General features: G+C 51.9%; 1 protein-coding gene across 2 annotated transcripts in view; it reads right to left on the reverse strand.

The window, feature by feature from the left end:
• LOC140396844 (lysyl oxidase homolog 2-like) overlaps window positions 1-1,256 on the reverse strand; it is a 77,469-nt gene extending 76,213 nt beyond the window's left edge. Inside the window, exon 1 of one of the 2 annotated variants that reach the window (XM_072485614.1) lies at window positions 1,139-1,256. The gene's annotated coding sequence lies outside the window, so the exon portion shown is untranslated. Of the gene's footprint in view, window positions 1-421; window positions 572-1,138 lie in introns of those variants that run through there. The other variant, XM_072485615.1, reaches the window with a different exon arrangement.
• Between the last annotated feature and the right edge of the window lie 11,085 nt (window positions 1,257-12,341).

The raw sequence follows: 12,341 nt of genomic DNA on the forward strand, positions 1-12,341 counted from the left end.
CCCATTGTTTAGATCAGGAAATCTGACAAATAGGGGAAAGCAAAGGGACAGTGCGCTGGTCTTCAGAGAAGCCCCTGCAGTGCAGGAGGCCATTCGGCCTATCGGTCTGCACCGACCCTGTGAAAAGAGCACCCCCTCTATCCCTGGACCCCCACCTAAGCTGCACATCTTTGGACTGGGGGAGGAAACCCACGCAGACACGGGGAGAACGTACAGACTCCGCACAGACAGTGACCCGAGGCCAGAATCGATTGTCGGGTTCCCGACGCTGTGAGGCAGCCGTGCCAACCACTGTGGACCCCCCCCCCCCCCCCCGGATGACTAAGTGACAGAGCAAATGTCCACAATTTAGCATCGAGATTCGCTTTGCTGAAGTCATGTTTCAAAGAACAAATTTGGGTCAAATGTTTTTTTACTTCACCTCTTTGTTCCCACACAGACTTTAACCACAGAGAAACAGTCAGAAGTCTCACAACACCAGGTTAAATCCAACAGGTTTGTTTCGATGTCACTAGCTTTCGGAGCGCTGCTCCTTCCTCAGGTGAAACAGGTCAGTGGGACCAATCTCTTGCAGCCCTGCTATCTTCTGACCCCCCTTCTCTCTCCCCCCCAGCTTCCCACAGACATGCACCACGCCCTGTGTGTTCGGGAGCCAGCTCCACATCCTCGCCACTCTCTGGGGGCGAGGCACTTCTCCTGACCCCCCCCCCCCCTCCCTCCTGGCTCTGTTGTAACCCGATTCCCCCTCCCAGTCACAGAGTCCAGGTCACCAGCAGCATGCGACAACAAAAAACTCCAAATCCGTCTCAAACTTCTGTCCCTTGCACCCCCCTTTGCAATCCTTGGGAGTCAGAGCTCGAGTGGGAACAACCTTTTGAAGAAGTTTCGTGTTGGAAGAGGAGTCGCTGTGCAGAGTTAGCAGCCCAGCGATGGAGCAGTAATTCACACACACACTGAAGTACATTGCCACACAGCAGATAGCACTGACCCCCCCTCTCTCTGTCTGAACCGTTTGCAGAGAGTGCGGATCTCATTCCAAGATGCATTCACACACAGCGCCACCCACTCCCGCTCCACAAACAGCCCAGAAGTTTGTGGGAGTTGCAGAAGTCTGGTGAAACTTTTGCCCTGTACTTACCCAGGGAGGACTGCCTTGCCTTGGCCCCCTGCCTCAGGTGGGCTCCCGCTGACCAGGAGGACTGCTATTCCGACCACCCCCACGCCACACTGCCCAATGCTCAGCAGCTGGGTCTTGCCTCCCCCTCCCTCTTGTCACTTACCCTCCTGCCCACCCCATTGGTCCAGAGGACTATGATGTCATGCTTCCAGCAGCAGCAGCCAATCAGCAAAGGGATTCCCTCAATTTCCCCACCCCTCCCCCCAAAAAGTATCCACTTGTGATTGGTTGGCAGGGGTTCCAATGAGTTGGACAGCATGGCAAACACCGACAACTCTTTAAGTGAAGCCATTCAGCCCAACAAGGCCCCCTGCTAGCCCACTTCGCAAATCCACACACCCACCTTCTCGCTCCCTCTCTCGATGCCCTCAGTGAACACAACCTTCAGGATCACACACCTCACCGTCATTTGCTAGTTGAAATGCTTTATGCCCTGCCTTCCTGGGTCGCCAACCCTCCAGGTTCGGCCTAGAACCTCCAGGAATTGAAGATCAGTCTCCCTGGAGAAAAATCATACAGGCATTTTTTTATTTTTAAAGTGCTTTATTTCTGTAACTTTACTTTACCAGGTATGCAAAAACTTAAGATGTGGAAAAAGAGGCTGTTTGCCCGTCAGTCGAGCATCGCTCACTTGGGGAATGGAGTCTTCCCGCTTTAAAATTGGCAGAGGAAGGGTTATGGCACAGGGATGGGCGTGTTGGCCAACCAGTGGCTGCAGGGGGGGGGGGGGGAGCCACACAGTGAAACCCCCAGGAATACCTGGAATCACTTTTTTAAAAATGTTTTTATTCCAATTAAGGGGCAATTTAGCGTGGCCAATCCACCTCCCCAGCGCATCTTTGGGCTGTGGGGGCGAAACCCACGCAGACACGGGGAGAATGTGCAAACTCCACACGGACAGTGACCCAGGGCCGGGATCGAACCTGGGACCTCGGCGCCGTGAGGCTGCAGGGCTAACCCACTGCTCCACCGTGCTGCCCCGATCGCAGTTGGCAACCCCGCCGGTACCCCCCGACTCTCTGCCGACCTGACAGCTCCTCCGGCGACTGATACCAGTCCACAACGAGGCAAACCACAAACAGGAATGTGGGAATGGCGAGAGGGGGAAAGCACCAGGCTCCTTTGCCCGCCTGCCAGGCTGCTGCCGGTCAATCGAGGAAACCAGAATGGAAATGTGACCAATTAGTGGCCAAACAGCTCAGTGAGTGGAAGAGAATCCAGTCACAGCGGAGGAAGAGGCGGCCCCCCTTCAGGGGCGAGCTTTGGGGAGGAGGCAACACTCCCTGGAAACTGCCTGTGTGCACGGCCGTACAACCATTGCAAAGGGACCACTCCGTGTGTGAGTGGTGTGAGTCTGTGAATGGGGAGAGTGTGTGAGTGAATAAAGAACAAAGAAAAGTACAGCACAGGAACAGGCCCTTCGGCCCTCCAAGCCTGTCCCGACCATGCTGCCCCTCTAAACTAAAACCTCAACACTTCCGGGGTCTGTATCCCTCTATTCCAGTGTTCTTCAAACTTTTTTCCGGGGACCCATTTTTACCGACCTGCGCGACCCACCATTTTCTCGTACCTTGTTTGCTGCTGACAAAAATGGAGGGAAGGGTTTTGGGTCCGTTTGGCCCTCGTGCTCGCTCCTCCAATGGAACCTGGTGGATGAAGGTGACGCCTTCCGGTGTCGGAAAGTATGGAGTCTCCATCTGTCCAAAGTTCTGCATTTTCCCCGTAAAATGTGATCAAATAACCCCCCCCCCCCGAACTTGTTAAAAAAAATGAATAAAAACTCCCCAAACTTGTAAAACAAAAAGCTGCGACCGTTTTAAAAAAATAGCGGCCGCACTGCGCCGATGATCGTGCTGCGCAATGCGGCTGAATTGTTTGTCATTGTTCACGGCCATTTTAAACGCCGCTTGCAGCCGGCGTTATTAAAAGCCGGCTGCTGCGCTGGGTTTTGCTCGATCGGGAGCGCCACGAAGAGCGGCTCCGCGACCCTCCCGCGACCCACCCGCGGGCCGTGCCCCCGAGTTTGAAGAACACTGCTCTATTCCCATCCTATTCATGTATTTGTCAAGATGCCTCGTAAATGTCCCTATCGTCCCTGCTTCCACCACCTCCTCCGGCAGCGAGTTCCAGGCACCCACTACCCTCTGCGTAAAAAACTTGCCTCATACATCTCCTCTAAACCTTGCCCCTCGCACCTTAAACCTATGCCCCCTCGTAATTGACCCCTCTACCCTGGGGAAAAGCCTCTGACTATCCACTCTGTCTATGCCCCTCATAATTTTGTAGACCTCTATCAGGTCTCCCCTCAACCTCCGTCGTTCCAGTGAAAACAATCAGAGTTTATCCAACTTTTCCTCATAGCTAATGCCGTCCATGCCAGGCAACATCCTGGTAAATCTCTTCTGCACCCTCTCTAAAGCCTCCACATCCTTCTGGTAGTGTGGCGACCAGAATTGAACACTATACTCCAAGTGTGGCCTAACTAAGGTTCTATACAGCTGCAACATGACTTGCCAATTCTTATACTCAATGCCCCGGCCAATGAAGGCAAGCATGCCGTATGCCTTCTTGACTACCTTCTCCACCTGTGTTGCCCCTTTCAGTGACCTGTGGACCTGTGCACCTAGATCTCTTTGACTTTCAATACTCTTGAGGGTTCTACCATTCACTGTCTATTCCCTACCTGTCTTAGACCTTCCAAAATGCATTACCTCACATTTGTCCAGATTAAACTCCATCTGCCATCTCTCAGCCCAAGTCTTCAACCGATCTACATTCTGCTGTATCCTGACAGTCCTCATCGCTATCCGCAATTCCACCAACCTTTGTGTCGTCTGCAAACTTACCAATCAGACCAGTTACATTTTCCTCCAAATCATTTATATATACTACAAACAGGAAAAGGTCCCAGCACTGATCCCTGCGGAACACCAGTAGTCATAGCCCTCCAATCAGAAAATCACCCTTCCATTGCTACTCTGTCTTCTATGACCTAGCCAGTTCTGTATCCATTTTGCCAGCTCACCCCGATCCTGTGTGACTTCACGTTTTATACCAGTTTGCCATGACGGACCTTGTTAAATGTTTTATTGGAGTCCATGTAGACAACATCCACTGCGCTACCTGCATCAATCCCCTTTATCGCTTCCTCAAAAAACTCGATCAAGTTAGTGAGACACGACCTTCCCTTCACCACACCATGCTGCCAGAATTCCAGAGTACTGAAGTACCCCACAGACACCAGTGCGGGAGCTATTCAAATGGGGGCAAGCTCCCCCCCCGTTATCGACAGAAATAATGCGGCTTCACATTTTCCACCCTCGAACTGGCAAGGTCACAGACACTGGTGTTTCCCTCGCCATCCTCACCCACTGACCACCTCAGCCCCTCAAGGACCCGAATCAACCCAAGAAGACCACCGCTGGAAGGAGCCGGAGGACAGAATGAGCGGACACTGGGGCTCACACTGCTGATGCTGAGCAAGATCCCTGTTATCCAGCCGAGCAGTCCCAAATACTGAAGGTGGCCGGCAGGATTGAGGGCACCATTTCGGAAGGGGCAGACACGGAGCGCCGGTTACCAATGATGTCTTCCACTGAATTGAAAAGACCGGAGCAGGCCATTCAGCACTACTGGTCCCTGCTGTCTTCATGTTCCACACCAGCTTCCTCCAACCCTACTTGTATTTGTCTGCATGTCCTCCTATTCCTTTACCCTCACTTGGGAATACAGCTTCCCCTTTGCTTCAACCATTCCCTGTGATAGTAAGTTGCACGTGCTCACCCCGCCTCAATTCCTGGTCCGATTTCTCACTGACTATCTTAGCCCAGACAGCACCACAATTAAAAGATCCTCTCTCCGTCTCCCCCACCGAACGTCAGAATTCCCTTTCAAATCTCCACCCCAAACGCCAATGGATTCCAGTCAGTATTCCTGGAGGCACTCCCAAGCCCACCCACATTCCCCGCTCCCAAACCCCCACCGAAGGTGTCAAGAGTCGTGCTCACCGCAACACAAGGGCAGTGCCCAGTGTGGGTGGGCCCCGCCGCCCAGGACGATGCCAGATAAACCGCGGGCTGTCCCAGACCCTCCACGGCACCTTCGGAACCACCTCAACCACCGGGAAGGACAAGGTCAGCAGGAGCACGGGGAGCGCCACCACCTGGAGGCCCCTGACACCAGCCCGCCGTGGAAATGTATCGGCCGTTCCTTCACCGCCGCTGGGTCGAAAGCCTCCATCCCTAGCAGCACAGTGGCCGCACCTACTCCACAGGGACTGCAGCGGTTCAAGGCGGCAGCTCACCACCACCTTCTGAAGGGGCAATTAGGGATGGCCAATAAATGCTGGCCTGGCCAGCGAAGCTCTCACCCTGTGAATGCACAGCAGCGAGCATGAAAGACCAACTGTCCCCTCATCTCCCTTCAGTCCTCGGTCAATGGCCTTTCACAAGGGGCTTTTCACAGTAACTTCACTGAAGCCTACTTGTGCCAATAAGCAATTATTATTAGTATTTAATTCACATTTAATGACTCTGGATTTTGTTTATTGTCACGTGTACCGAGGTGATTATTTTTCTGCGAGCAGCTCAACAGATCATTAAGTACATGGGAAGAAAAGGGAATAAAAGAAAATACATAATAGGGCAACACAAGGTACACAATGTAACTACATAAACACCGGCATCGGATGAAGCATACAGGGTGTAGTGTTAATGAAATCAGTCCATAAGAGGGTCATTTAGGAGTCTGGTGACAGTGGGGAAGAAGCTGTTTTTGAGTCTGTTCGTGCGTGTTCTCAGACTTCTGTATCTCCTGCCCGATGGAAGAAGTTGGAAGAGTGAGTAAGCCGGGTGGGAGGGGTCTTTGATTATGCTGCCCGCTTTCCCCAGGCAGCGGGAGGTGTAGACGGAGTCAATGGATGGGAGGCAGGTTCGTGTGATGGACTGGGCGGTGTTCACGGCTCTCTGAAGTTTCTCGCGGTCCTGGGCCGAGCAGTTGCCATACCAGGCTGTGATGCAGCCAGATAGGATGCTTTCTATGGTGCATCTGTAAAAGTTGGTAAGGGTTAATATGACTTTGACGGGTTGTTAAGAGCTTTGGGGAGATCGGGAGAGGTGACAAGGTACTGTCAACCAGTGCGAAGGAACTGGCTCGGAACTGCCTCCGCGCTGCGAGCGACCAGAAAACGGGATCGCCAGATGCTGTACTGAGGCGTGAATGTTGTCACGTAGCAGAAACACAGAGCAAGCGGTGACCAAGTCGCCAACACAAACGCTGAGCCAAGAGGAATGAGAGCAAAAAATATATATATCGGGAGACACAGCAAGAAGAGAAGGCACAGCTGCCTTGGATCCATTAATCTCGCTTCAGAAATGTTCGACTTGACCAATGTCCAAGTCTCCCACTGAGCCAAGCAGTGACTTCAGACGGAAAACAAGGAAAAGGAACCTCCGCTGAGCAAAGCGAGACAAGAGAGAATCAACTGCCTCCACGCTGACGTTGGAAAGGCTGCCCGGTGACCATTGTTGTGTTTGGGACACTCCAGTCACTGTCACAGGTCACTGCCTGTGGCGGTCAGTGTGCAGGCGTTTGTGCCTCACCACGTAGAAGCCCTTTTTCTCAGCAATTTCAATTTTGCCCTCCAGCTTTGCGAATTCCTCCTCCCCCTTCCCCTGTGCCTCATTCTGTTGGCCGCTTGCCTGCTCTTTGGAAGAAAGCAGCAGGATTCATAATCGGGCGTCTCGCGACCGCAGGTTGACCTTCGCCTCCTGTGGTCCACTTTCCCTGCTGCGGGAGGCGGGCAACCAATTTGCACCCAGCAGGATCGCACGCGGGCACAATGAGATAGGTGGCCAGTTGACCTGATCCTGCGGTCGATTGATGGGTGAATGTTTTGATCTCAGGCACCCTTGCACTGGGAGCTCACAAGTTCAAGTCCCAACAGCCCCCCCCCCCCCACCTCCCCCCCGCATCAGCGGTCTCTCAGGTAAAGGGAAAGGATCCCACGGCAGAATCTTCACAGTGCAGAACATAGAACATACAGTGCAGAAGGAGGCCATTTGGCCCATCGACTCTGCACCGACCCACTTAAGCCCTCACTTCCACCCTATCCCCGTAACCCAATAACCCCTCCTAACCTTTTTGGCCACTAAGGGCAATTTATCACGGCCAATCCCCCCAACCTGCACGTCTTTGGGCTGTGGGAGGAAACCGGAGCACCCGGAGGAAACCCACGCAGACACGGGGAGGACGTGCAGACTCCGCACAGACAGTGACCCAGCGGGGAATCGAACCTGGGACCCTGGCGCTGTGGGGCCACAGTGCTAGCCACTTGTGCTACTCGTACTTTTTCCGACTGGTTTGACTGACGTGAAGTGAGGAGCGTGCCGATTGTTCACAACATCGACTGTGAGAGCCAGGCCTCTGTGTCCAAAGTGGAAATATCTCTTTTGCAATCCTCCATCTGTTACTCTTCCTGTGTCCTTGTGCGAAGCATCCAAATGTGCACATTGAGAGAACTCAGAAACGTAGAGATGGGAAGGCGTTTACTTCCGAACTGGGGCCATTCGGCCCCTCGAACCCACTCCGCCACTCAATAGGATCGTGGCCAATCGGTGAGGCCTCAGTCCCACTTTGCTTTGCCCGGCGAATTCTCAACATGGGACAAACGGCATGCGTCTCGCCAATCTTTAGCACAGTGGGCTAAATAGCTGGCTTGTAATGCAGAACAAGGCCAGCAGCGCGGTGTTCGATTCCCGTACCGGCCTCCCCGAACAGGCGCCGGAATGTGGCGACTAGGGGCTTTTCACAGTAACTTCCTTGAAGCAGACTTGTGACAGTAAGCGATTATTATTAATCGATGGGGGCGTGTGGATAATGGTGAAAGGGGGACCTCTTGTGTCACCGATGGGGAACTGCAGCAAGACAACTTGCTGGGACACTTCACAAATACCTAGTATCGCTCCAGCGCCTCTCACTGAAGATAGCTTCCCATTGAAAGGCTGCCATTCTGCTGTCAAACCCGGTGTTCACGCACGGAAAGGACATGACTCCATTCAGCGGAGGGGGTTATGATTCAGATGGAATTTTCAAAGCCTTGCGCTTTGCAACAACAGGCAACCCTCACAAGGGTTCAAGCCTCACACCGGACACTGAACACGTGACTCAGGACGAGGCTCCGAGTGCAAGTACCGAGGGAGTGCTGCGTTGTCAGAGGTGCTGCCTTCAGGCCTTGCCTGCTCTCAGAGATGCAAAGGATCCTGTTGCTCTACTTTGTCGACCAGCAGGGGGTTTATCCCCAGTCCCCCTGGCCAATCTTTACCCCTCAATCAACATCACCGAAACACACTGTTTGGTTGCGGTTTGTGGGAGCTTGCTGTGTACAAATCGGTGGCCACATTTCCTGCAGTGCAACGGTAGCACAGTGGTTAGCACTGTTGCTTCACAGTGCCAGGGTCCCGGGTTCGATTCCCGCCTTGGGTCACTGACTGTGCGGAGTCTGCACGTTCTCCCCGTGTCAGCGTGGGTTTCCTCCGGGAGCTCCGGTTTCCTCCCACAAGTCCTGAAACACGTGCTGTTAGGTAATTTGGACATTCTGAATTCTCCCTCTGTGTACCCGAACAGGCGCCGGAATGTGGCGACTAGGGGCTTTTCACAGTAACTTCATTGCAGTCCTAATGTAAGCAGAGTTGTGACAATAAAGATGATTAATTAATTGGCTGAAAAGTGCTTTGAGACTCAAAAGGTGCTCTCGAAATGCAGGCTCGTGTGAGGATAATCCTGCTCATCTTCTCGGAGAAGCGAAAGCACACTGGATAAGTGGAGCTTGTTCAAGGATCAGCTACTGCGTGTTCTTGATAAGTATGTACCGGTCAGACAGGGAGGAAGGTGTCGAGCGAGGGAACCGTGGTTTACCAAGGAAGTGGAATCTCTTGTTAAGAGGAAGAGGGAGGCCTATGTGAAGATGAGGTGTGAAGTTTCGGTTGGGGCGATGGATAGTTACAAGGTAGCGAGGAAGGATCTAAAGAGAGAGCTAAGACGAGCAAGGAGGGGACATGAGAAGTATTTGGCAGGTAGGATCAAGGAAAACCCAAAAGCTTTCTATAGGTATGTCAGGAATAAGTGAATGACTAGGGAAAGAGTAGGACCAGTCAAGGACAGGGATGGGAAATTGTGTGTGGAGTCTGAAGAGATAGGCGAGATACTAAATGAATATTTTTCGTCAGTATTCACTCAGGAAAAAGATAATGTTGTGGAGGAGAATGCTGAGCCCCAGGCTAATAGAATAGATGGCATTGAGGTACGTAGGGAAGAGGTGTTGGCAATTCTGGACAGGCTGAAAATAGATAAGTCCCCGGGACCTGATGGGATTTATCCTAGGATTCTCTGGGAGGTCAGGGAAGAGATTGCTGGACCATTGGCTTTGATTTTTATGTCATCATTGGCTACAGGAATAGTGCCAGAGGACTGGAGGATAGCAAATGTGGTCCCTTTGTTCAAAAAGGGGAGCAGAGACAACCCCGGCAACTATAGACCGGTGAGCCTCACGTCTGTAGTGGGTAAAGTCTTGGAGGGGATTATAAGAGACAAGATTTATAATCGTCTAGATAGGAATATGATCAGGGATAGTCAGCATGGCTTTGTGAAGGATAGGTCATGCCTCACAAACCTTATCGAGTTCTTTGAGAAGGTGAGTGAACAGGTAGACGAGGGTAGAGCAGTGATGTGGTGTATATGGATTTCAGCAAAGCGTTTGATAAGGTTCCCCACGGTAGGCTATTGCAGAAAATACGGAGGCTGGGGATTGAGAGTGATTTAGAGATGTAGATCAGAAATTGGCTAGCTGAAAGAAGACAGAGGGTGGTGGTTGATGGGAAATGTTCAGAATGGAGTACAGTCACAAGTGGAGTACCACAAGGATCTGTTCTGGGGCCGTTGCTGTTTGTCATTTTTATCAATGACCTAGAGGAAGGCGCAGAAGGGTGGGTGAGTAAATTTGCAGACGATACTAAAGTCGGTGGTGTTGCCGATAGTGTGGAAGGATGTAGCAGGTTACAGAGGGATATAGATAAGCTGCAGAGCTGGGCTGAGAGGTGGCAAATGGAGTTTAATGTAGAGAAGTGTGAGGTGATTCACTTTGGAAGGAATAACAGGAATGCGGAATATTTGGCTAATGGAAAAGTTCTTGAAAGTGTGGATGAGCAGAGGGATCTAGGTGTCCATGTACATAGATCCCTGAAAGTTGCCACCCAGGTTGATAGGGTTGTGAAGAAGGCCTATGGAGTGTTGGCCTTTATTGGTAGAGGGATTGAGTTCCGGAGTCAGGAGGTCATGTTGCAGCTGTACAGAACTCTGGTACGGCCGCATTTGGAGTATTGCGTACAGTTCTGGTCACCGCATTATAGGAAGGACGTGGAGGCTTTGGAGCGGGTGCAGAGGAGATTTACCAGGATGTTGCCTGGTAGGGAGGGAAAATCTTATGAGGAAAGGCTGATGGACTTGAGGTTGTTTTCGTTGGAGAGAAGAAGGTTAAGAGGAGACTTAATAGAGGCATACAAAATGATCAGGGGGTTGGATAGGGTGGACAGTGAGAGCCTTCTCCCGCGGATGGAAATGGCTGGCACGAGGGGACATAGCTTTAAACTGAGGGGTAATAGATATAGGACAGAGGTGAGAGGTAGGTTCTTTACGCAAAGAGTAGTGAGGCCGTGGAATGCCCTACCTGCTACAGTAGTGAACTCGCCAACATTGAGGGCATTTAAAAGTTTATTGGATAAACATATGGATGATAATGGCATAGTGTAGGTTAGATGGCTTTTGTTTCGGTGCAACATTGTGGGCTGAAGGGCCTGTACTGCGCTGTATTGTTCTATGTTCTATGTCTGCCACCTCATCCGCTAATTCATCAACATATCCTACTCTTCCCGGTATTTAAACTGGGCCTGAAACGTATCTTGCTTATTCATCCCAACGACTCCTTGTGAATGTGGATGAAGAAGTTCCTCCCCAAGTCCCTCTTGGATTTTATTGGTCACCCATAATTGGCCTCGACCATCCGCTACAGGTGGCGCCAGTTGTACTTCCCAGTCTCGTTAAGATGACCATGCCGCCCTCCGCCTTGAAGGGAACATTCCACATCGACACAACTACCAGGCAACACCCAGCCCCTGGATTCGGACTCCCCACCAGTGGGAACATTTCCTCCACCAATGAAACGTCACATCACCTTAAAACCTTGCTGAAGTCACCGCCCCCCCCCCCCCCCCCCCCCCGGCAAAGCTGGGGCTGGTTTAGCACAGTGGGCTAAACAGCTGGCTTGTAATGCAGAACAAGACCAGCAGCACAGGTTCAATTCCCATACCGGCCTCCCCGAACAGGCTCCGGAATGTGGCGACTAGGGGCTTTTCACAGTAACTTCATTGAAGCCTGCTTGTGACAACAAGCGATTATTATTATTATTATTGTCCAGCCTTTCCAGACAGGTCATCCATAATCGCAGGTTGCTGTCCTGTGATCAACGCAAGGCGTGGATTTGGGTCGCAAAGAGGTCACACCAAGTGGGAAGATGCCGTAACTAAATGGAAGATTAGGCTGGAGGGGCTCAACGTCCTTCTCGTGTTCCCACAGTCCTGCTGCTGTGCTGACATGGGGAACTGGCGAGGCATATTTCCGCACAGCCGCAGTTATTTGATCTCACAGAGTGAGGAGAGGACTGTTAAAATGGGAATGTTCAAATCGTGAAAAATAAATCATCGCCAGGCTCCATCAGGGATCTGCGATTGTGTATCGGAGAGGCGCCATGATTCAGATACAAGAACAGGAATAGTTGACGATATAAGAATGTACCCTTACCATGACAATCCCAGGAGCATTCTCGAACAATATTGAACACACAGTTGACCAGAGGTTTGCATCAAAGATTGAGGTTTTGAAAGGTGTCTTGGAAGGGAGGGTGGGAAGGAGGCGGAGCGATTCCGAGAGGGAATTTCAGAACTTCGGACCCAGGCAGCTGAAGGCAGGGCCCATCGTGGCAGAGCGATTCGAATCAGGGATGCTCGGCGGGCCCCACTTGGGAGGAACGCGGAGACCTCAGAGGGTCCTGGGGCTGGAGGGATTGCAGAGATGGTCAGGTCCGAGGCCGGCCATGGATTTGTAAATAAGGCCG

This window comes from Scyliorhinus torazame, chromosome 20 (genome assembly GCF_047496885.1).
Source record: "Scyliorhinus torazame isolate Kashiwa2021f chromosome 20, sScyTor2.1, whole genome shotgun sequence".
Taxonomy (NCBI): Eukaryota; Metazoa; Chordata; class Chondrichthyes; order Carcharhiniformes; family Scyliorhinidae; genus Scyliorhinus; species Scyliorhinus torazame.